The following is a 25,304-nucleotide window of genomic DNA, read 5'->3' on the forward strand; positions in this document are numbered from 1 at the left end:
ACGAGTCTCACATCTTAAAACCCAGCACTGCCACTGGCACTGGGGAGCGGAGCGTGCAGCTGCATGTATTTCTATGCAGTTACACGCTCCACTCCTGAGTGCCGGCGCCAGTGACGGGTATTAAGATGCTAGACTCGTCCGAGTTTCTCGCATGTGTGATCCCAGCCTTAAATAAAGACACACACACGAAATCTGCGTTAGGCCAGGGTCACACATGCGAGAAACTCACACAAGTCTCTCGCTTCAATACCCGGCACTGCCACCGGCACTCGGGAGTGTAACGTGCGGCTGCGGCTATATTTCTATGCAGCTGAACGCTCCTGTCCCGAGTGCCCGCGGCAGTGCCGGGTATTGATGCCGGCCTTAAACACAATATGTTTAATTTAAAAAAAAATTGAAAAAAAAATGGTGCCAGAGAGGGAAAGCCAGTGCCTGGGGACTGATGTTTGTAGCCTGGAAAGGGGTTAATACCCATGGAGCTTCCCAGGCTATGAATATCAGCCCACAGCTGTCTGCCTAGCCGTTACTGGCTATAAAAATAGGGGGACCCCCAAAAAATGACGTGGGGTCCCCCTATATTTTATAGTCAGAAAGGCTATGCAGACAGCTGCGGGCTGATATTCATAGCCTAGAAAGGGGCCATGGATATTGGCCCCCCGGCTACAAATACCAACCCGCAGCCGCCCCAGAAATGGCCCATCTGCAAGATGCTCCATTTCCGGCACTTATCCCCTCTCTTCCCACTCCTCTGTAGCAGTGGGATATGGGGTAATAAGGGGTTAATGTCACCTTGCTAATATAAGGTGACATTAAGCCCGGTTAATAATGGAGAGGCGTCAATAAGACGCCTATCCATTATTAATCCTAGAGTAGAGAAAGTGTAAAAAAAAATAAAGACACAGCCAGAAAAAAGTATTTTATTATTCTTAATTTCACCATACTTACTATACTTGAGCGCCTGCAAAAAAATTAAAAATAATAAACCAACCGTATACTTACTTTCCGCCATAGTTTAATTAATCCGACAACGATCTCCCCTATAGAACAGTGACATCGGGTGATGTCACCGCTCTATAGGCCCTCCAGTGACACACTGACGGGAGACAATGGCTCCTGTAGTGTATCACTGACGTTACCTTAGTTCAGTGTCTCACTTTATGGCAAAGCTGTGTGGGACTTTTCCCACACAGCACCGCCACAAGTGAGACTAGGGACTATTTTCTCACAGGGGCAGAGGAATACATTGTGGGGAATACATTGTGGAAGGATACCTTCCATCATTGTATTCCTGGAGCCCCTGGAGAGCGGTCACATCAGCTGATGCTGCTGCTCTCCACGGGAGATCATTGTGGGACACTCGTTTTAATTGGATATCTGCGCATCAGGGAGTATATTGTTTGTTTATTATTTTATTATTTGTTACATATGACAATGGCTTCGGGGATCAAGGTGACAAGGTTATGGTGAGTATGTACTATATGTTTAATGTACTGTATGTCTATATGTATGTATTGTATGTACTGTATGTATGTACTGTATGTATGTTATGAATGGTGCATGTTCTGTTTGCATGTACAGTATGTTGCATGTTGTATGTAGCATGTTGTATGTCGCATGTGGTATGTTGCATGCAGTATGTAGCATGTCGCATGTGGTATGTTGCATGTTGCTCATCGTATGTAGCATGTTGCATGACGCATGTGACATGTTGCATGTCATATGTTGCACGTGACATGTCGCACGTCACATGTTCTTTGTTGCATGTTGTATGTCGCATGTTGCATGTCGCATGTTGTATGTCGCATGTTGCATGTTGTATATCGCATGTTGCATGTCACATGTTGTATGTCACATGTTGAATGTTGTATGTTGCATGTCACATGTTGCATGGTGTATGTTGTATGGTGTATGCTGTATGGTGTATGTGCACACAGTCTAGACGAGTCCGGCTCTGCTACATCTGGATGCCTGACATCCAGATGTAGCAGAGCCTGTGTAGATGATCGCCGGAGAACTCTCCAGCGATCACTTACACTACAGCGTTCTCACATTCAGCTGATCAGCTGTTTGTGAGAACCAGACTAGTGATCGGAGATAAGTCCCTGTCACGTGCACGGCAGTTCTTGCGATAAGGTAAGTTATCGCGAGAACTGCTGTGGACGAGGGACTTCCGGCAGCAGGTGAGCCGGCAGACATGCGTAGTAAGCTGCATTTACACAGTTTCTACGCATGTGACTAATCATTAGATGCGGTTTTACTGCATCTAATGATAGTCTATGGTAAAGTTACGGAGCGTCGCCGCATTGTAAACAGACGTGCTGTGTTCTGAAAAGACGCGCTACATGTCCGTTTACGCGGGTCTGTTGCCTGCGTGTTTTACGGCATAGTGGAGACAGGATTTCATGAAATCCCCTCCACTATGCTGTAACATCTGGACGCTGCGTATTTGACGCTGTGACTCTACGCAGCATCAAACACGCAGCGTTTCCTGGACATGGAAACATACCCTAAGATAATGTGTTTGTTTTTATTTTTGCAGGGCTACAAAGTTGGGATCCTAGGACAGACTTTACACCTTCTTGTATTTGAACAATGTAAAATGTGTACACATTGAGTATTTGGTGCTTTTTTTACCTCATTATTTTTACGACAAAACCAGGAGTGGAACAGTCAGAGGAAAAATATAACAGAAGCACGTCGCCACTTCTGTACTTATCACCCACTCCTGGTTTTGGCTTACAAATATTGAGGTAAAAAACTCACCAAATACTCAACTCATGTAAAATGTATTGTTTTACTTTTTCTTCAAGTGAGAAAAATATTTCCACATACAAGTTGGGTTATTACTTGCATTGTCTTTGCTGCATCTCTGTGACTAGAAAGCCATGTGACCTTTTCAGTTAGGTGTACAAAGTGTGTTACACGTTGTAATGTGGGTACCTTATATACTTTGGGCTACCAATGTAGAGTACCTGAACTTAATATCCAAAATGGGGTTTGAGTATAAGGAAGAAGATTTAACTCTTGTTTTGTTACCCCAGAAGAAGCCGATCCAGGAGAGACAAGAATCCCTAAAGACCAGAGGTGTATCTAGGGTTTCTGGCACCCGGGGCAAGAATTTTGGCACCCCCTCCCCCCCCCCCCAGGATATATGCGATTTGCACACTCAGTCATGTACTGACGAGCCGCTCTCTCTAATGCTCTCAATATTCAGTGAAAAATTGAGAGAAGCAGAAGAGAAGCTTGTTGTCATAGGACCACAAGTATGAAAATCATATGAGTGAAGTGTCCATGTGACGACTACTAGAACCTGCAGAGCTGAATCCTGACATCGCAGGCTTCTGAATTCTCCCAACTAATGCACTGCACACTTTTAGGATTCTCCCTTGCCGGTGGACAGTCATGTCCGCACAAGCATGTGATTTGTATACTTCTGACCACATTCCGACTAGACGTGCCCGGCCTCGCTCAGTTCATTTTCATTGACTCAGGCCACATATGTCTAGTCAGCGCATGACTGCATGTATGTAATTCACCAGCACGAGAGAATCCTGACAGTGTGCACTGTGAGAATTCAGAGGTCTGCAGTCACAAAGAATGACTGCAGACTCATTACAAACCTGGACAACCCCTTTAATGCTCCTAACATAAATAAAAACATGAGAATTAGTTAGTATCACAAATAACATTTACATCCAGGTACCCTATAGATGACGTCATCTCTGGAGCCATTCTCCTTCTTTTCTTCATCTTGTCCAGACACCATGATGAGTTTTCTCATCCACAGCCGTCTCTGCAGACTTCCATCTTCTCCGCTCTTTTGCAGAAAATCTCCACGTGATGCCCTTAAAGATAGAAGTGTCATTAAAATGCTCCTGAATAAAAAATTGCCCCTCACTATATTGTCTGCACAAAATGTAACCCCCACATTGTCCCTCTTATTTAGGGACTCTATAGCGACAGGGTCTGTTCCGCAGGATTGGCGCATAGCAAATGTGGTGCCAATATTCAAAAAGGGCTCTAAAAGTGAACCTGGAAATTATAGGCCAGTAAGTCTAACCTCTATTGTTGGTAAAATATTTGAAGGGTTTCTGAGGGATGTTATTCTGGATTATCTCAATGAGAATAACTGTTTAACTCCGTATCAGCATGGGTTTATGAGAAATCGCTCCTGTCAAACCAATCTAATCAGTTTTTATGAAGAGGTAAGCTATAGGCTGGACCACGGTGAGTCATTGGACGTGGTATATCTCGATTTTTCCAAAGCGTTTGATACCGTGCCGCACAAGAGGTTGGTACACAAAATGAGAATGCTTGGTCTGGGGGAAAATGTGTGTAAATGGGTTAGTAACTGGCTTAGTGATAGAAAGCAGAGGGTGGTTATAAATGGTATAGTCTCTAACTGGGTCGCTGTGACCAGTGGGGTACCGCAGGGGTCAGTATTGGGACCTGTTCTCTTCAACATATTCATTAATGATCTGGTAGAAGGTTTACACAGTAAAATATCGATATTTGCAGATAATACAAAACTATGTAAAGCAGTTAATACAAGAGAAGATAGTATTCTGCTACAGATGGATCTGGATAAATTGGAAACTTGGGCTGAAAGGTGGCAGATGAGGTTTAACAATGATAAATGTAAGGTTATACACATGGGAAGAAGGAATCAATGTCACCATTACACACTGAATGGGAAACCACTGGGTAAATCTGACAGGGAGAAGGACTTGGGGATCCTAGTTAATGATAAACTTACCTGGAGCAGCCAGTGCCAGGCAGCAGCTGCCAAGGCAAACAGGATCATGGGGTGCATTAAAAGAGGTCTGGATACACATGATGAGAGCATTATACTGCCTCTGTACAAATCCCTAGTTAGACCGCACATGGAGTACTGTGTCCAGTTTTGGGCACCGGTGCTCAGGAAGGATATAATGGAACTAGAGAGAGTACAAAGGAGGGCAACAAAATTAATAAAGGGGATGGGAGAACTACAATACCCAGATAGATTAGCGAAATTAGGATTATTTAGTCTAGAAAAAAGACGACTGAGGGGCGATCTAATAACCATGTATAAGTATATAAGGGGACAATACAAATATCTCGCTGAGGATCTGTTTATACCAAGGAAGGTGACGAGCACAAGGGGGCATTCTTTGCGTCTGGAGGAGAGAAGGTTTTTCCACCAACATAGAAGAGGATTCTTTACTGTTAGGGCAGTGAGAATCTGGAATTGCTTGCCTGAGGAGGTGGTGATGGCGAACTCAGTCGAGGGGTTCAAGAGAGGCCTGGATGTCTTCCTGGAGCAGAACAATATTGTATCATACAATTATTAGGTTCTGTAGAAGGACGTAGATCTGGGGATTTATTATGATGGAATATAGGCTGAACTGGATGGACAAATGTCTTTTTTCGGCCTTGCTATGTTACTATGTTACTATGTATGTTATGTCTACATGCTCTTTACACTGACCTCTCCTTTCCATACCAGCCTCCCTTCACACTGTCTCCCCTATAGAGCCCAGTATTTATACTATACTCTCTCATCACACTCCCCTTCCTTGGTATACTGTCCCCTCCTGGCTGTGCCCTTACTGTCCCTCCTTGCTACGCCCCCACTACTCAGTTTCTATTCTGTGCCCAATCACTTTTCTTCCCCCATACTGTCTCCTCACACTATTCCCCTCCCTCCTCACACTGTCTCCTCTCACAACCCCCTGTTCACCATACTGTCTCCTCATATATTTACCCCCTCACTTTCTATACTTCCTGCTCACCTGTTTCCTCAGATATGCCTCCCATTCCCCCATACTGTTTCCTCAGATATGCCCCTCATTCCCCCATACTGTTTCCTCAGATATACCCCCCATTCCCCCATAATGTTTCCTCATACATGCCCCCCATTCCCCCATACTGTTTCCTCATACATGCCCCCCATTCCCCCATACTGTTTCCTCATACATGCCCACCATTCCCCAGTACTGTTTCCTCATACATGCCCCATTCCACAGTACTGTTTCCTCATACCTACCCCCCGTTCCCCAGTACTGTTTCCTCATACATGCCCCCCATTCCCCAGTACTGTTTCCTCATACATGCCCCCCATTCCCCAGTACTGTTTCCTCATACATGCCCCCATTCCACAGTACTGTTTCCTCATACATATGATTTCTGCCCCCTATAATGGCCTCAGTTTTCTGCCCCTTATAATGTCCTCAGATTTCTGCCTCCTATAATGGCCTCAGATTTCTCCCCTTATAATGGCCTCAGTTTTCTGCCCCTGCTCCCTCTCTATCCTCGTGTCTGTAGGCTCCATATAGCCGACCCCAACCAGCCCTTTCTAGCCCCCTTAAATTTCAAACATTAATCTTTGGTGTCTTCAGCTCTATTACCCTGCCGTCTGGAGCTGGAGCACTTACCACCAACGCTGCCTGAGCCCTGTGTGTGTCTGTGAGGAGCCGGCGAGTGACGTCAGCAGCGTGATCATGTGACCTGATCACACTGCTGGCGCTTCACTGATGCGGAAGTGGTCAGCGGTCAGGGCTTAGAAATAGATCAAGGATCAAGCCAAGGGTACTAGCATCGCTAATACATCCTTGGGATTCGGAACCGACGAGCAGCACTTTCTCTGAGCCGGCTGTCAATTTGACAGCCGGCTCAGAGAACGGGAGAATCTCAGTGTTGGGGTGGCAGAATGCCTCCTCCTTGGACCACCGCATCAGGCTGTCCATGTAACTGAGGACATTGGTTTGTTAGGAACAGGTGTTGGACTATTCAATGAGGGAGTCCACCCATCAAAAATTCACTTTTTTATGAACATTGCCTTGGGAAGAGTTATACACAGGAGATAGTGGGCACATATCTTGATGATAGTTTCTTTCACAACATGGAGCATTTTCCTCACACAAAATTCCTTCCTATTTTCTCTCTCTTGTCCTCTGTTTTCTTCTTTCCCTTTTACTCTCTTTATTTGTCCTCTTTATTCACTGTTTCCCACTACTTCACCACAACCCAGCTCAGCATTACAGTCCTGCTTAGCAAGAATACTTTCTCAACCCACAGTTCTGTGTCTTCTTTTCCCATAGGGGAGCTATTATGCCAGTATAGCAGGTACTTATCTTCTCTAACTCTGACGCTCTGGAACTCCCACCCAGGGCACTCTTTGTCTTAGATAATCAGTCCTATCTAGGCCCGTTACCCCTTGGAGTTATAAACGCGGGGCTTTCCTCTCCCAGGAACCGTCTCTGATAAACCACTTTTGCTCCAGATCACACTATCTCATTTGTTCGGTCTCAGCCTACAGCCTGCAGTGATCCTCAACCTACTGAACAGCTGCACAGCCAGCTCTTCCCTCTCCTAGTGTATCCTCACCCACCCCCTGCAGACTGTGAGCCCTCGCGGGCAGGGCCCTCCCTCCTTATGTACTCGTGTGCCTTGTTATCTGCTCATGTTTAATGTATTTGTCTATATTTGCGCCGTATTCACATGTAAAGCGCCATGGAATAAATGGCGCTATAAAAATGTATAATAATAATAATAAATCTCACTTTAGGGACACCCAGAAATGCGGCACTGTTCACATTGCACCTTAGGTCCTTTCTCTATGCACTCCACAACCTATCATACCAGCAGGAAATTGCCTCTCTTCTTTCAACTGAACCCCTCCCACTCTCAGCTGGAAATTGTCTCTCTTGTTTAATCTGAGCCCCTCCCAGTCTTTGCTATAACCAACATTACCTCTTGCTGTCTCTACTATAGGACAATTCATATTATCAACATTACTAATATCTCTAACGCACATCACAATTCACATTACACATCACAGTTTACATTACAATCATGCTTGCTTCTTCAAGTGGGAATGGGGGCAATAAGTCCATCTCCTTACAGCTACATAGCTTGCTGCAGAGTTAACAATAAATCTGTCACTGAGCCCTTTCTGACAACAGGATTTGTAATCTTTATCTTTTTTTTCCTGAACTCTTTCTATAAGGACAATCTAGTCAATGTTAGGGTGAGACCTGATATTCATTGAAAGGATTTACTGTATACTCATTTTGCAGTCTGCTTTGTGTGGTGATACATCAATGCTGTAAAAGCCAGACTGTCTAAAATGTTGAATCAAACTCTGTTGCAAAATGTATTTTCAGCCTAAAATAATGAATTTGAGAAAAAAACCCAATGTTACCAAAGGTGTGAGACCATGTGGAGAAATAAAAGAGAAAGTGATCAGCATGTGATTGGAGCAATTTATTATAATTATTATTATTATTATATATTTATATAGCTCCATTGATTTCATAGTGCTGTACATGAGAAGGGGTTACATACAAATTACAGATATCACTTACAGTAAGCAAACTAACAATGACAGACTGATACAGAGGGGCGAGGACCCTGCCCTTGCGGGCTTACATTCTACAGGATGGTGGGGAAGGAGACAGTAGGTTGAGGGTTGCAGGAGCTCTGGTGTTGGTGAGGGTGATCAATGAATGGAACAGGCTGCCACAAGAGCTGGCGAGTTCTCCTTCAATGGAAGTCTTCAAACAAAGGCTGGACAGACATCTGTCTAAGATGGTTTAGTGAACTCTGCAATGACACTTGAGGCTTCTTCCAACTCTAACATTTTATAATTCTATGAGGTCTCTGGCACTGCAGTACACAAGTCCCACTGCGGGACTTAGTGAAAAAGTAAAAAAAAAGTGTAAAAAAAAGGTAAAAACAAACTAAAAAAGCACACACAAAATCACAAAAGAACAGCATTTGCGTTAAAACAAAAATAAACAGAAAAAGTACACATAATTGTCCGGAATGACCCAATCTTTAATATTGGCACACTATTTATTCCGTATGGTGAACACCATAAACAAACTAATAAAAAGCACGCCAAAAATGTTGTATTTTCATCATACTAACACAAAAAAATTGATCAAAAAGATGTAAAAAATAGTAAAAATGAAAATGCCATATCAATTTGCAAAAAAAAGCTCTAAAAAAGGCCTCTTTCACATATCCTGATATTTCCAGCGCCGGAAAAAAACGGTACCGATGATGTCAGTGTCCGTGTGTGTAAGGCTGCCTTCAGACTAGCAGTATTTGGTCAGTATTTTACATCAGTATTTGCAAGCCAAAACCAGGAGTGGGTGATAAATGCAGAAGTGGTGCATATGTTTCTATTATACTTTTCCTCTAATTGTTCTACTCCTGGGTTTGGCTTACAAATACTGATGTAAAATACTGAACAAATACTGCTAGTGTGACGGCAGCCTAATACTTGCGCCTCTCCAAATGCGACATGGCATCTGATCTCAATTCTATCCAACTTTGTGTTGAAAAAGTCAAGTGGCGCTTCTTCCCTCCCGAGCTCTGCCATGCACCCAAACAGTGGTTTTCCCCCACATAAGGGGAAATCTGCATACTCAGGACAAATTGCACAACAGCTTTTGGGATCAAATTTCTCCTGCTACCTTTGGGAAAATAAAAAATTTTTGGATCTGAATGAAAAATTTTGTGAAAAAAAGTTGTGTTAATTTTTTAAAACATTCCAAAAATTCCTGTGAAGAACCAGAAGGGTTAATAATGAGGTTTGAGCACCTTGAGATGTGCAGTTTTTAGAATGGTGTCACTTTGGGTGTCTTCTATCACATAGACCCCTCAAAGTAACTTCAAATGTGATGTGGCCCCTAAAAAAATTTTTGGTTCCAAAATTGTGCTGATGTAAAGTGGACATGTGGAAATGTTACTTATTAAGTATTTTATGTGACATCTCACTGTGATTTACGGGCATAAAAATAAAAGTTGGAAAATTGCGATATTTTCAAAATTTTTGCCGAATTTCATTTTTTTTTCCACAAATGCAAATTATATCAAAGAAATGTTACTACTATCATGAAGTACAATATGTCACGAGAAAACATTCTCAGAATCACCGGGATCAATTGATGCTTTCCAGAGTTATTACCTCATAAATGGAAAGTGGCCAGAATTGTAAAAATTGGCCTGGTCATTAATGTGCAAACCACCCTCGGAGGTAAAGGGGTTAATAGAAATATGCCATGTTACTGGTAGCACAAAGGCTCTGGAAACGCTCCCCCGGCTCCCACCTCCCCTCACAAATAAAATCCATTGAAATCTGTGCTCCCAAATCCCCCCTCCTACTGAGCTCTACTGTGCCTAAATTGCAGTAAGCTGCCACATGTTTGGCACTTTCGTAAAAACATGAAAGTGGGTAGCAAACTGTGAAGTTTACTTGTTCATGTTACCTTTTGCAAAAGTGAAAATTTGGGGCTAAAGCAACATTTTCATGAATAAAATGAAAAATTTCAATTTGATGACCTAGTGTTATTAACCCCTTTCTGAACTCGGACGGGATAGTATGTCCGAGGTCAGATCCCCTGCTTTGATGTGGGCTCCGGCGGTGAGCCCACATCAAAGCTGCAACATGTCAGCTGTTTTGTACAGCTAACATGTGCGCGCAATAGCGGCGAGTGGAATCATGATACATCCACCGCTATTAACTAGTTAAATGCCGCTGTCAAACGCAGACAGCGACATTTAACTACCGCTTCCGGCCATCGGGCCAGAAATGCACGCATTGCCGACCCCATCACATGATCGGGGGTCAGCGATGCGTCGGCACAGTAATCAGAGGTCTCATTGAGACCTCTATGGTTGCTGATGCCAGCTTGCTGTGAGCACCACCCTGTGGTCGGCGTTCACAGCAAGCCTGTAATTCAGCTACATAGGAGCGATCTGATGATCACTGCTATGTAGCAGAGCTGATCAGGCTATGCCAGCTTCTAGCCTCCCATGAAGGCTATTGAAGCATGGCAAAAGTAACAAAAAATGTTTAAAAAAATATGAAATAAATTTAAAAAAAAAATCTAAAAGTTTAAATCACCCCCCTTTCGCCCCATTCAAAATAAAGCAATAAAAATAAAATCAAATATACACATATTTGGTATCGCCGCGTTTAGAATCATCAATGAAATAAAAGTTTTAACCTGATCGCTAAACGGCGTAGTGAGAAAATATTTGAAACGCCCAAATTACGTTTTTTTGGTCGCTGCGACATTGCATTAAAATGCAATAATGGGCGATCAAAAGAACGTATCTGCACCAAAATGGTATCACTAAAAACGTCAGCTCGGAGCGCAAAAAATAAGCCCTTACCCGACCCCAGATCACAAAAAATGGAGATACTAAGAGTATCGGAAAATGGAGCAATTTTTTTTTTTTTTTTTAGCAAAAAGCTAAACGAATCATACTGGCAGGTTAGTTTTAGAATTTAGTGAAGCTAGCAAATAAGCCAAACAAAAAACACACATGGGATTACACTTTTTTGCAATTTCACCGCACTTGGAATTTGTTTCCCATTTTTTAATTACATGGCATGGTAAAACAAATGGGGTCATTCAAAAGTACAACTCATCCCACAAAAAATAAGCCCTTACATGGCCATATTGATGGAAAAATAAAAAAGTTATGGCTCTGGGAAGGAGGGGAGCGAAAAACGAACACGGAAAAACAGAACATCCCAAGGTCATGAAGGGGTTAAATTCTGTGTAGTACCTGTGAATCCCTAAAGAAACAAGTTTTGTAAATTTCTTGAAAATATGAGAAACTGCTACTAAACTTTGAACCCTTCTAACATCCTAACAAAATAAATATAAACCTATAGACAGTGTCCATGTGGCCAGACGAGACACACCCCTAAGCCTCAGCAACTAAACCTATATCAGAAAAAGAGAACCCCAATTATAGAAAAAACTTTAAAAAGGATTTTTTCAAGCCGTGCTTAAAAACAGTAAATGATTGGTCTCAACATCCGAACAAAAGAGTAAGGGGATTTTTAATGAATCAATATAAATTTTATTTGCACTCATTGAATAACAGACAAATACATACAGGTATAAAGTGATGTATCAAAAAAAGCACCTAAAAAAAACAGCGCTAACAACATTTATAGATGGCAAATTTATTAACTGGAAAGAAACAAGTGTCTCATATCACCCAACTGCATGGAAAATACAATAAAGTCTACAAGTAGTAAAATTATTTCACAGACTTATAGGTCTAAAAAAAAGGACTGGTTGATAAAAAAGATATGTGAGCAGTAAGTGAAGTAAGCAGTGACTTCTAAAAGCAGGACTGAAGACAGATGGATAAATAAAATCGCGTTTGAAAAATGATGCAGATGTAAAGTAGACATATGGGAAGTTATTTATTAATTATTTTGTACAGCATGCCTAAATGGCTTAACCCTTGAACGACCACAGATACTCATTAAAACAGCAGTCATTAAGGGTACTTGTTCCCTCATCGCCGTTTTAAAATGGAAAATCGGAAATAAGGGAATAGCGCCACCAAGTTGTAGCTATTCCCTCAGGTGTCAGCTTTACATATACAGCTGACACCCTGCTGTATCGGACCCGGCTGCTTTTGTGACCGATCGGTGATGATTAACTCCTTAAATATTGCTGTCAACTGTGACAGAGGTATATAAATGATACAAGAGGGTCACAAGATCCTCTTAGTAATCATCGGATCCCCGCGATTAGAATCGCAGGTCTCGATGAGCTTGTGTGTTCTCCCTGTGTTTGCGTGGGTTTACTCCGGGTTCTCCAATTTCCTCCCACAATCCAAAGACATACTGATAGGGAATTTAGATTGTGAGCCCCATTGGGAACAGCTGTGATAATGTGTGTAAAGCACTGCGGAATACGTTGGCGCAATATAAAAATTAAGATTATTATTATTAATATTATTCCCATGGTATCCCGAGGTCATGTGATGACCCCAGGGTAAGGTGGAATATGAAATGCAGCTATAAGCTGGCTCTCACAGACACATTCAGTGAGTCACTGACAGTCTCATGCACTGCTGTACTTGAGTACAGCAGTGTTTAAGACAAGTGATCAAACTCAAAATTATACATGTCCCACAGAGGGACTAAGTAAAAAAGTGAAAAAAAGGTAAAATAAAATATGTGAAAAAGTAACATAGTAACATAGTAACATAGTTAGTAAGGCCGAAAAAAGACATTTGTCCATCCAGTTCAGCCTATATTCCATCATAATAAATACCCAGATCTACGTCCTTCTACAGAACCTAATAATTGTATGATACAATATTGTTCTGCTCCAGGAAGACATCCAGGCCTCTCTTGAACCCCTCGACTGAGTTCGCCATCACCACCTCCTCAGGCAAGCAATTCCAGATTCTCACTGCCCTAACAGTAAAGAATCCTCTTCTATGTTGGTGGAAAAACCTTCTCTCCTCCAGACGCAAAGAATTCCCCCTTGTGCCCGTCACCTTCCTTGGTATAAACAGATCCTCAGCGAGATATTTGTATTGTCCCCTTATATACTTATACATGGTTATTAGATCGCCCCTCAGTCGTCTTTTTTCTAGACTAAATAATCCTAATTTCGCTAATCTATCTGGGTATTGTAGTTCTCCCATCCCCTTTATTAATTTTGTTGCCCTCCTTTGTACTCTCTCTAGTTCCATTATATCCTTCCTGAGCACCGGTGCCCAAAACTGGACACAGTACTCCATGTGCGGTCTAACTAGGGATTTGTACAGAGGCAGTATAATGCTCTCATCATGTGTATCCAGACCTCTTTTAATGCACCCCATGATCCTGTTTGCCTTGGCAGCTGCTGTCTGGCACTGGCTGCTCCAGGTAAGTTTATCATTAACTAGGATCCCCAAGTCCTTCTCCCTGTCAGATTTACCCAGTGGTTTCCCGTTCAGTGTGTAATGGTGATATTGATTCCCTCTTCCCATGTGTATAACCTTACATTTATCATTGTTAAACCTCATCTGCCACCTTTCAGCCCAAGTTTCCAACTTATCCAGATCCATCTGTAGCAGAATACTATCTTCTCTTGTATTAACTGCTTTACATAGTTTTGTATCATCTGCAAATATCGATATTTTACTGTGTAAACCTTCTACCAGATCATTAATGAATATGTTGAAGAGAACAGGTCCCAATACTGACCCCTGCGGTACCCCACTGGTCACAGCGACCCAGTTAGAGACTATACCATTTATAACCACCCTCTGCTTTCTATCACTAAGCCAGTTACTAACCCATTTACACACATTTTCCCCCAGACCAAGCATTCTCATTTTGTGTACCAACCTCTTGTGCGGCACGGTATCAAACGCTTTGGAAAAATCGAGATATACCACGTCCAATGACTCACCGTGGTCCAGTCTATAGCTTACCTCTTCATAAAAACTGATTAGATTGGTTTGACAGGAGCGATTTCTCATAAACCCATGCTGATATGGAGTTAAACAGTTATTCTCATTGAGATAATCCAGAATAACATCCCTCAGAAACCCTTCAAATATTTTACCAACAATAGAGGTTAGACTTACTGGCCTATAATTTCCAGGTAAAAAGAAAAAAAAAAAAAAAGCACACAAATCACTAAACTCCGTTTCATCAGTCAAAACACAGCGTTTGTGCTAAAACTAAAATTAAAAAAAAGTACACATAATTGGTATCGCTGCATCTGTAACGACCAGCTATATAAAACATATATTTTATCCCGTTTGGCGAAGTCTGTAAAAACATAATAAAAGACATGCCAAAAATGTCACTTTTTTATCGTACTCACTCACAAAAAAGTGAATAAAAAGCTATCAAAAAGTAACACAGTTGAAACTAGAAGTTTACATACACTATATAAAAAACAGTGAACAATATGGGAACAAGGATAAAAAATTGGGAGGCCAAAGTGCCTTGCTTATAGATAAACAAGATATAACTATATCATGTCAGAAAGCATATCAAGAGGTATAGACTATTTATGAACTCTCATGAATAGATAATCCATATATACTTGTATATATCTTCACAAAGTCTTTTGCTTTTGTCCTTGGGTTGAAATGCAGATGTCGAACCAAAGCACGTTCATGTCTGGGACACAAAACCCGTCACCTTCCTGAGCGGTACGATGGCTGGAAATTCCCATCTTGTTTGTATTTGCATATAAGTATTTGTATAGATGATCGAGGCACCTTCAGGTATCTTGAAATCGTACCCAAGGATGAGCCAGACTTGTGCAAGTCCAAAATTCTCTTCCTGATATTTTGATTGATTTCATTAGACTTTCCCATGATGCTACACAAAGAAGCAGTGTGCTTCAGGTGTGCATTAAAATACATCCACAGGCGTGTCTCTAATTAACTCAAATGTTGCCAAAATCAGATGCTTCCAAACACATGACATCATCATCTTGGCAGTCCAGAATTATTTAAAGGCATAGTAATCTTAGCATATGTAAACTTTTGCAGTAAGTAATAAAAATGCCTTAAAACATTCTCGCTCTCTCATTATTCTGGCAGTTGACAAATACTCATAATTATCATATTCCTAATTGACCTAAAACAGGAAAGGTTTATTCTGATTTCATGTTAGATTTTGAGAAAAAGATACAAATGAGTCTTTTTATATAGTGTATGTAAGCTTCTAGTTTCAACTGCAAGTAAAAAAAAAATAGTATACCGTCAAACCATCCTGAAAAAAAGAAAGCCCTAATATGGCTCATTCAGCAAAAAAATAAAAAAAATGGTGCTGGAAAAACAAATTCATTTTGTAAAATATTGTTTTTAGTCTGTAAAAAGAACAAAGCATAAAAAACAAAATAAATCTGGTATCGATGAATCGTACCAACCTGACAAACAAATCTGTCTTATCACTTTTACCGCAAGGTTAACAGCACACAAAATTAAAAAAAAAAAAACAATAACTGAATTTATGCAATTTGTTCATTCTGTGCCTGAAAAATCTGAATAAAAAGCGATCAAAAAATGCCAAAATGGTACAAAAAAAAATCTGCATCTCGTCCTGCCGTCTTACAGCTCTGTTCCCTAAAACATAAGAAAGTTACGGCTTTCAGAATATAGCAACAACAAAAAAAATCCTTTTTTTTTTTAATATAAAAAAGCATTTTTACAGTGTGATAGCAGCAAAACCTAAAAAAACCCTATATAAATCTTGTATCGCTGTATTCGCACCGACCTGAAGAATAAATCCACCTTATCATTTTATACCGCACAGTGTACTGCTGTCTATTTGTTCATTCTACCTCCCAAAAATAGGAATAAGGCTTGGCTCACATTTATACTGCGCTGTCTGCTGAGCACTTATGTCAGGGTTTCCTGGACAGAACCACTCATTTATGAGGCATATAGACAGGGCCGACTCCAGGATTTTGTGAGCCCCGGGCAAAAGAGTCTCAGTGGGCCCACATACCACGATTCATGATGCACAGATACGGCGGAGAAATAAAGATATACTACATAGGGCCTAGCCTTCCCCCTTATCCTTCGCATAGGCAGATATGCACACACACAATACGCAGACATGCACACACACACACACAATACGCAGACATGCACACACACACACAATACGCAGACATACACATACAGTACGCAGGCATGCACACACACAATACGCAGACATGCACACACACAATACGCAGACATACACATACAGTATGCAGACATGCGCACAGACACAATACGCAGACATGCACGCATACAATACGCAGACATGCACACACACACAATACGCAGACATGCACACACACACACAATACGCAGACATACACATACAGTACGCAGACATGCACACACACACAATACGAAGACATGCACACACACAATACGCAGACATACACATACAGTACGCAGACATGCGCACACACACAATACGCAGACATGCACGCATACAATACGCAGATATTTGCATACATATATTTGAAGACAAATTCACAAACATACTTAAATATGTACAGTCAAACACACTGATATACACACAGATATGCACATCATACAGTCATACACAGACATACAGACAGAAGCCTCACTCACCTCCCCCAGGCTTGTCGCCCATCAGGCTCCTCTGGCATGAGGCTGTGGAGGGAGCACTGCTTGATCGATGGCCGTCACTTAAACAGACATGGCCACCCACAGTGCACGCTGCAGCTGTGTCTGCTGTTAATAATGCGGTCAGGCAGACACTGTGCCTTTAACTTTGCTTGTGTGTTCGCCCGGCCGCGTCATTACTTGCAGAGACATCACTGCACACTGCACTGTGCGCGGCCATGTTTATTTAAATGACGGCTGAGCTCAAGTAGTGCCGAAGCTGCTGGGGGAGCGGCCCAGGCCCCCTGGTATCACGGCCACGAGTGGGCCCCCCAATTTGTTCAGGGCCCCGGCATTTGCCCCATTACGCCGGGTGCTGACGCTGGCCCTGCATATAGAGTCACTTTGGGGGAGGGGCTTTTGATTGCTTTGGAATAAAATAATCATGATTAAGATGCCAAAACGATTCTTCCTAGCCACTGATACCTGGTGCTAGGTATATATGTAGTTGGCAGCAGCAGCAGACAGAAATGGAATCGACCCTTTTGATGCATGCAATTATATCTATAGACCCACATACACTCCCCTGCCTACCTAGCACTGCAAATTATAAACTCCATAATTAGTCCTTAGAAGGACTGTTTTTTTAGCTGGATTTGTGGATTCTATAATGGTAGACCCACACTAACAAATAAATCCCCAAATCTGACCCTATCTCGGCAGCAGCTCTCCCTACACTGTCTGAATCCAGAGCTGAATGCGCCAAGCAGAGCAGCGCCAGGTCTCTTATAGACCTGATGAAGCTGTGTGGTAAGCCAATCACTGTAATACCACAACAAAGATGGCTGTGGCATTACAGTGCATGGCACACAATCCCTGCATGCTGATTGGCTCTGTAAAGAGCGCCAATCATGCAGGGTGGAGACCCGAGCTCCCACTTAGCAAACCCAGAAATACTCAGTGCTTGCCGAGTACTGCGAGTACAGCGATGCTCAGGCGAGTAATGAGCATTACCGAGTATGCTCACTTCTAACTAATATGTACCCAAATTTCCTACTAACATAAAGTATACTATGTCATGAAAAAACAATCTCAGAATCACGGGGATACATTAAAGCTTTCCGTAGTTATTACCACATGAAGTAACACTGGTCAGATTTAAAAAATTTGCCCTAGGCTTTAAGGTTAAAATTGGCTTGGTCACTTAGGGGTTAAGCATACAAGTGAAAAAGTATTGCAGAAAATGAAAACGCCATTTTTTTACATGTTTAACAGTTCTAGTAAATCTAGTACATGTTGAGCCACGATATCATTCTTACTAATAATGATTGTAAGTAAAGTTGTGTTAGTGGTCTCCTACCAGTGTCTCCCCAGCTACTGTAAATCTACAATTCCCAGCAAGCCTTTAAACCTGCAGGATGCAGACTATTGGATTCCTTGATCGTTTCTTCTCCTTTCACAAGTACCCCCCCAAATTTTTCACTTCATCTACTGTTGGGAGACGTTGTGTAAGAATATTGTCCAAAGAGCAATGCCTTCGACATGGAGACCAGGTCAAGTCAACCATCTATGCACGAGAACATAGGAACTCTGGTGCAGAAAAAATGCAACAGGTTTTCCAGGTTTTTTGACGAATGAGCCAGAATCTAAAAAATGTGACTGTAACAAAAGGCAATTTTTTCTCAAAATGCTGAAGACCAGTGCTATAAAGAGTATATACAGGCAACAGTAAAGCATGGAGGAAGGTCATTTCAAGTTTCAGACGGCATTTATAATCTGCATTTAAACAAATGGAGTTAGGGATTTAGTTAGTATTAATGGTGTCCTCAATGCTGAAAAATACAGTTAGATTCTCATCATGTTTTTCCATCAAGGTCATGTCTGATGGTCTCCAAATTTATTTTGCAGCAGGACAACGACCCCAAACATTCATCTAATGTAAATAAGGCAGAATAAGGAGTTATGGAAGTGATGATTTGGCGCCAACAGAGCCCTGATCTTAACATCATCATGTCTGTCTGGGATTACATGAAGAGACAGAAGGATTTACACAAGCCTACATCCACCGAAGATCTGTGTTTAGTTCTCCAAAATCTTTGTGGCAACCTTCCTGCAGGGAATCTTTAAAAATTGCGCAGGTGTACCTAAAGGCAAAGGATGGTCATAGAGAATATTGATTTCATATCATATCCATTTTGATAAAAATAAACTATTAGCAATTCTATTTTTTTAAAACAACCTTACTTTGCAGCATTTTTTTCTGTACCCTCTAAAACTTTTGCGCACTAATGTGTCTTCATTTAAATTTACTTTAAATTTTTGTTATAACAGTTGAACTTGAACTTGTTTTTCAGGAATTAAAAACAGTCTTTCAATCACAAATTATTGCCTTGTGCTCAATCAAAAAGCCAAGGAACAATGGGACCAATTAATGTCGTTAAAGGAAGGACAGAGGCAAAACTCATGGTGTATAGTAAAAACTTCCTGCATAAAGGAGCAATCAGAAGAGAATTGGTATCATATTGCAGACACAAATGTTATATTCATTAGCATACCTCCAGATATCCATGTCAAATATGGTGCAGTTATTTTGTAAATATGGTATTTTACTAATATATATATATATTTATATATATATATATATACACACATACTGTATATTAATATACATACAATTGTGCTCATAAATTTACATACCCCTGCAGAATTTTTGCTTTCTTGGCCTTTTCTCAAAGAATGTGAATGATACCACCAAACTTTTTTGTGGACTCATGGTGTAATGACACCCATGGTGTCACTGGCGCAGCCTAGGAGGTGCTATTAGAGGGCACGGGAAGCAACGCAGAGAAAGGGGGAACAAAGCGCACAGTGCACATGGACCTTAGACTAAAACAGTCATGTGATGACAGGGGGCAGAGTCACCGCATGTGCGGCCAGGGAAGGCAGCTGGGAGTGCAGAGTACAGGGCACCGAACACAAACGTAGTCAAACGAGAGCCGAGGGTCAAAAAACAGACGAGAGCGAGGCACCACAAACTGAGTATACAGAAGCAGGTAAGGACTGGGGCTGAAATTCAGGCCTGGCATTCATTTGAAATCACAGGCCATACTGTCCTCATCCCAAGCATCAGATGGGATATATTACCCTGGATGGAAGAAGGCAAGATTTACTACAAGACCAATCATACCTGTGGCCTGCTGGAGTAAGTGATGGAGTCAGCCACTTTGTGCTCCGACACAACTCTTAACAGTATGGGTGTCTTGAGAACACCGATTCTGTTAACATAGCAGACAAGGCAGCCCATGACCAGACAGGCCCTTCTGGCATTTGCCAGAATTGCCAGATGGCCTGTCCGGCCCTTTACGGAAGCATCACTGACACCAAACTTAGGGACTACCAACATTAAATAGCCGCCCCAGAACCAAAGAGAGGCAGACTAGAATTAACCTTGATCTGACTAGGATGGAGACAGAACCATCCTGTCAGAGTAATGACACATGGACAGTGGTTGGGTGAAGCCATTTATTGTCAAACTGTGGTGTTTTCTCTTTTTAACCCTGCTGTGGAACCATGAAAAAAAATCACTGCTTTGGTACCGTGGGGTCAATATGACCCCAGGATCAAAATCATCATATTTCATTAAAATGAACATGCTGGCTGTTCAGAATGATCAAGTTTTATTCTGTCATCAATTCAGAATACAGTTATGAAATCAAACATAACTTTGAAGTGATTTATTTGTCATCAAACACAAACTGAAATTTATACCAAAATGCTTTACTAATAACTAAAAGTATTCAAATTCAATAAAAAAAAGCACAATAACTGCAACTGTGTGGATTTTAGTAAAAATATAATGACAACAAATGATCTGGCAATAAATTTAGCCCTTGCATTCACTGCATGTCATAGTGCCATGTTCTTCACGAATAAACTTCTTGCAGTCATTGCAAATAAATCTCGTCTTCGATCGAGGACAAACATAGCACAGTTTGCGCTGTCCTGTAACACTGCTGGTGTCACTTGGAAGTGACTGGCCATTGTTTATTTACAATTATATTACAAAACCTGTGAATAAACAGAAAATATATATATAAAAAAGTCAGACCATAAAGGTACTATGGGGTCAGGAGAGTCCCAAACACAGGAAATTGAAAATAACTTTGAAACAAAATTGAAAAACCTGGGATCTCTAGCATTAACTGCGTGCTTGAGATCTCCCCAGAGTGGCTCAATGATATTGAGGTCAGGCGACTGAGATGGCTACTCCAGAGCTTTCAATGTGTTCTGCTGAAGTCAATGGGAGTTCGACTTGGCCTTGTGTTTTGGATTGTTGTACAAGTACGTCCCATTTGAAGCTTCCAGACTGATGAGAGCAAATCTGCCACCAGTATTTGCTGATAACATGCTGCATTTATCTTTCTTTCAACTTTGACCAAGTTTCCTGTTCCTTTATCGCTCACACATCCCCAAAACATCAGCAATCCACCTCCGTGCTTTACAGTAGGAATGGTGTTCCTTTCATCATAGGCCTTGTTGACCTCTCTCCAAATGTAATGTTTATGGTTGTGGCCCAAAAGTTCAATTTTGGTCTCATCACAAATTACCTTGTTCCAGAAGTTTGTCTCTGTGCTGTTTTGCGTATTGTAGAAGAGATACTTTGTGGCATTTGCACAGTGATGGCTTTCTTCTGGCAACTTGACCATGCAGCCCATTTTTCTTCAAGTGCCTCCTTTTTTGTGCATCTTGAAACAGCCGCACTGCTAGTTTTCAGAGTCCTGTATTTCATCTGATATTGTTTGTGGGCTTTTCTTTGCATTTCGAACAATTTTCCTGGCAGTTGTGGACAACATTTTTGTCGGTCTACCTGACCATGGTTTTATTTTTACAGAACTCCTGATTTTCCATTTGTTAATCAGTTTGAAGCTGCTGACTGGCATTATCAATTCCTTAGATATCTTTTTGTATCACTTTCCTGTTTTATACAGTTCAACTACCTTTTCCCGTAGATCCATTGACAATTCTTTGCTTTCCTCATGACTCACAATCCAGAAACGTCAGTGGCTGGATGAAAAATGCAAGAGTCTGTCTGCATCCCAGAAACTCACTCAGCTTTTATGCACGCAAACAGGTCACAGGTGAGGATGTTAACTTTAGTGGCCATTCAAACCCATTTGTGTCAACTTCTGTGCATGTTATCAGGTCAAAATCACAAGGGTATGTGAACTTTTGACCAGGGTCATTTGGATGTTTTGGGTTGTCATTTAAAAAGAGAAATCACAGTAGTTTGACAATGAATGGCTTCACCAAACCACTAACCATGAGTGGAGAAAAAGTTTTGGTGTTATCATTCATACAGTGGGTACGGAAAGTATTCAGGCCCCTTTAAATGTTTCACTCTTTGTTTTATTGCAGCCATTTGGTAAATTCAAAAAAGTTAATTTTGTTTTCTCATTAATGTACACTATGCACCCCTTCTTGACTGAAACCTCCCAGAAATGTAGTACTTTTTGCAAATTTATTAAAAAAGAAAAACTGAAATATCACATGGTCATAAGTATTCAGACCCTTTGCTCAGTATTGAGTAACATAGTAACTGTAATGTGCGGCTGCAGTGCAGTATAGTGCAACCTTCAGTAGGGGGTGCTGGTTAAGGAAAAGAGGTTGTACACACAGAGCAGCAATACTGAACTACAACACAGGTGACACAGGTAATGAAAGAGAAGTCAGGCAAGCCAAGATCATACACAGAGAGAAAAGCGCAGTACACAGGGGGAGTCAGAAGAATGGTCAGGGACAAACAAAAAGTCAAAGCCTACCAGGAACGTGGTAACCAAAACGTGAGTCGCAAGACAAAGTCGGGATACAAGCCAGAGGTCAGAACAAGTCATAAACGGGTACAGGCAGTCAGAGGCAAAAAGGAACACTGGTACAAGGGAACAGGTCAGGTGCTCAAGCCGTGCAGCATGAACTATAGCTGACACTGGCCCACAGGCTGCAGAGGACTTAAATAGCTCAGCCAGCTTCAAAGTGAAGCAGTGATCGTTGACTTTGTGGAACTTTCTCCCATCCCCCTACTGAATCTCTGGAGCTCAGCCACAGTGATATTGGGGTTCTTCTTTTCCTCTCTCACTAAGGCTCTTCTCCCATGATTGCTCAGGTTGGTTGGATGGTCAGGTCTAGGAAGACTTCTGGTGGTCCCAAACTTCCTCCATATAAGGATTATGGAGACCACTGTGCTCTTAGGAACCTTGAGTACTGCAGAAATTCTGCTGTAACCTTGGCCAGATCTGTACTTTGCAACAATTCTGGCTCTGAGCTCCTTGGCCAGTTCCTTTGACCTCATGATTCTCATTTGGTCTGACATGCAGTGTGAGCTGTGAGGTCTTATATAGACAGGTGTGTGCCTTTCTAAATCAAGTCCTATCAGTTTAATTAAACACAGCTGGACTCCAGTGAGGGAGTAAAACCATCTCAGGCCAGTCTCACACGTCCAGATAATTCCGGTACCGGAATTATCCGTGTTCGTGTGTCCGTGCGTTTATGTGGCACATCAGTGTGGCACACGTGCGGCATCCGTGTGCCGCCCATGTGCCAACTGAGGACCACACGCACCGTGCAGGAGACAGCGCTACAGTTAAGCGCTGTCCCCTACATCTGGTGCTGAAACCACTAATCATTTCTTCTCTCCAGCATCATTCGCTGGAGAAAAGAAATGAAAACTCTTTTTTTTTTGTGTTTAAAAAAAAGATTCCTGTCCCCAATCCCCTTCCACCCCCTGTGCGCCCCCCGCTGTTAATAAAATACTTACCCGGCTCCCTCGCTGGCACTGCTTCCTGTCCTCGCCGCAGCTTCTCCTGTATGAGCGGTCACGTGGTGCCGCCTATTACAGTGATGAATATGCGGCTCCACCTCCCAAACTGCTCCAGGTCTCTCACATTTGCAGGGTGCCTTCTCCCAACAGCAATATTAAGATCTTTCCAAGGGTGTGCAATGGGATTTAAATCAGGACTCATTGCTGGTCAGAATTCTCCAGTGCTTTGTTTCCATCCATTTTTAGGTGCTTCTTGAAATGTGTTTGGGCTCATTGTGCTGCCCCGTGATCTACGAAGCAAACCCAGCTTTCTGAAACTGGCACAACATTGCGACCCAAAATCCCTTTGATAATCTTCATATTTCATTATGCCTTACACACATTCAAGGCACCCAGTGCAAGAGGCAGCAAAGCAACTCCAAAACATATTTGAACCTCCCCCATATTTTACTGTATTTACTGTGTTTTGTTCAGATTTAATTTTCGGTAAACAGTAGAAGCATGTGCTTTCACAGAAAGGGAAACATCAGAAGGGTTTAGGCAAACTGCAGTCTAGCTTTTTTATGACTCTTTCAGCAGTGGGTCCCCCTTGGTCTCCTGCCATATCACTTAATTTCATTCAAATGTCGACAGATAATTTGTGCTGACACTGATGCACCCTAAGCCTGCAGAACAGCTTGAATTTCTTTGAAACTTGATTGGGGTTGGTTATCCACCATCCGGACTATCCTGTGTTGCAACCTTTCATTAGTTTTTTTGTTCAGTCCACGTCCAGGTAGATTAGTTGCCATAGGTTGTACACTTCTTGATTATGTTGTCCACTATGGACAAAGGAATATCATGATCTCTGGAGATGAATTTGTAACCTTGAAATTGTTAATATTGTTCAATAATTTTGATTCTCAAGTCATCAGATAGTTCTCTTCTTATCTTTCTGTTCTTCTTGCTTAGTGTGGCACAAACAGACACACAATGCAATGATTGGGTCAACTTCTCTTTTTATCTGGTTTCAGATGTGATTTTCATTTTGCCCACATCTGTTACTTACCACTGCTGAGTTTGAATGAGCATCATATGCTTGAAAGAAAGTTTTTTTTCCCACAATTTTGGAATGGTGCCAACAATTTTGTCTGGCTCGTTTATGGTATTTTGTGTGAAATTATGTCCAATTTACCTTGTGTTCTCTATTTTTGTGTTGTTCCAATACACACAAAGGAAATAAACATGTGTATAACAAAATGTGTAATTATAATAATTTTCAGAGATATATACTTCATTTTCTGAAAAAAAAAATGCAAGGGTGCCAACACCATGACTGTATATACACATATATACTTTAGGCCAGTATCACACATCCATGAAAAATGGACTGTCTTTTGATTGCAATGCTTTCCCTCGCTGGATATTGATAACGCGTGTGTGATGCTGAGTCAATTCTCAAGCCCTGCCTTATTGGGCAGCTGAGCCTTCTCTCAAAATACTGACAGCCCACGATCCTATAGGGTGGCTGAGCTGTTGCTCACAGCATGAGTGGTGGAATTGCGACAGTATCCCCTTTTTTGGGGGGGGGGGGGGGATCCTGGACCCCCAGGTTTCCCAG

This window comes from Ranitomeya imitator, chromosome 6 (genome assembly GCF_032444005.1).
Source record: "Ranitomeya imitator isolate aRanImi1 chromosome 6, aRanImi1.pri, whole genome shotgun sequence".
In the NCBI taxonomy this organism is placed as follows: domain Eukaryota; kingdom Metazoa; phylum Chordata; class Amphibia; order Anura; family Dendrobatidae; genus Ranitomeya; species Ranitomeya imitator.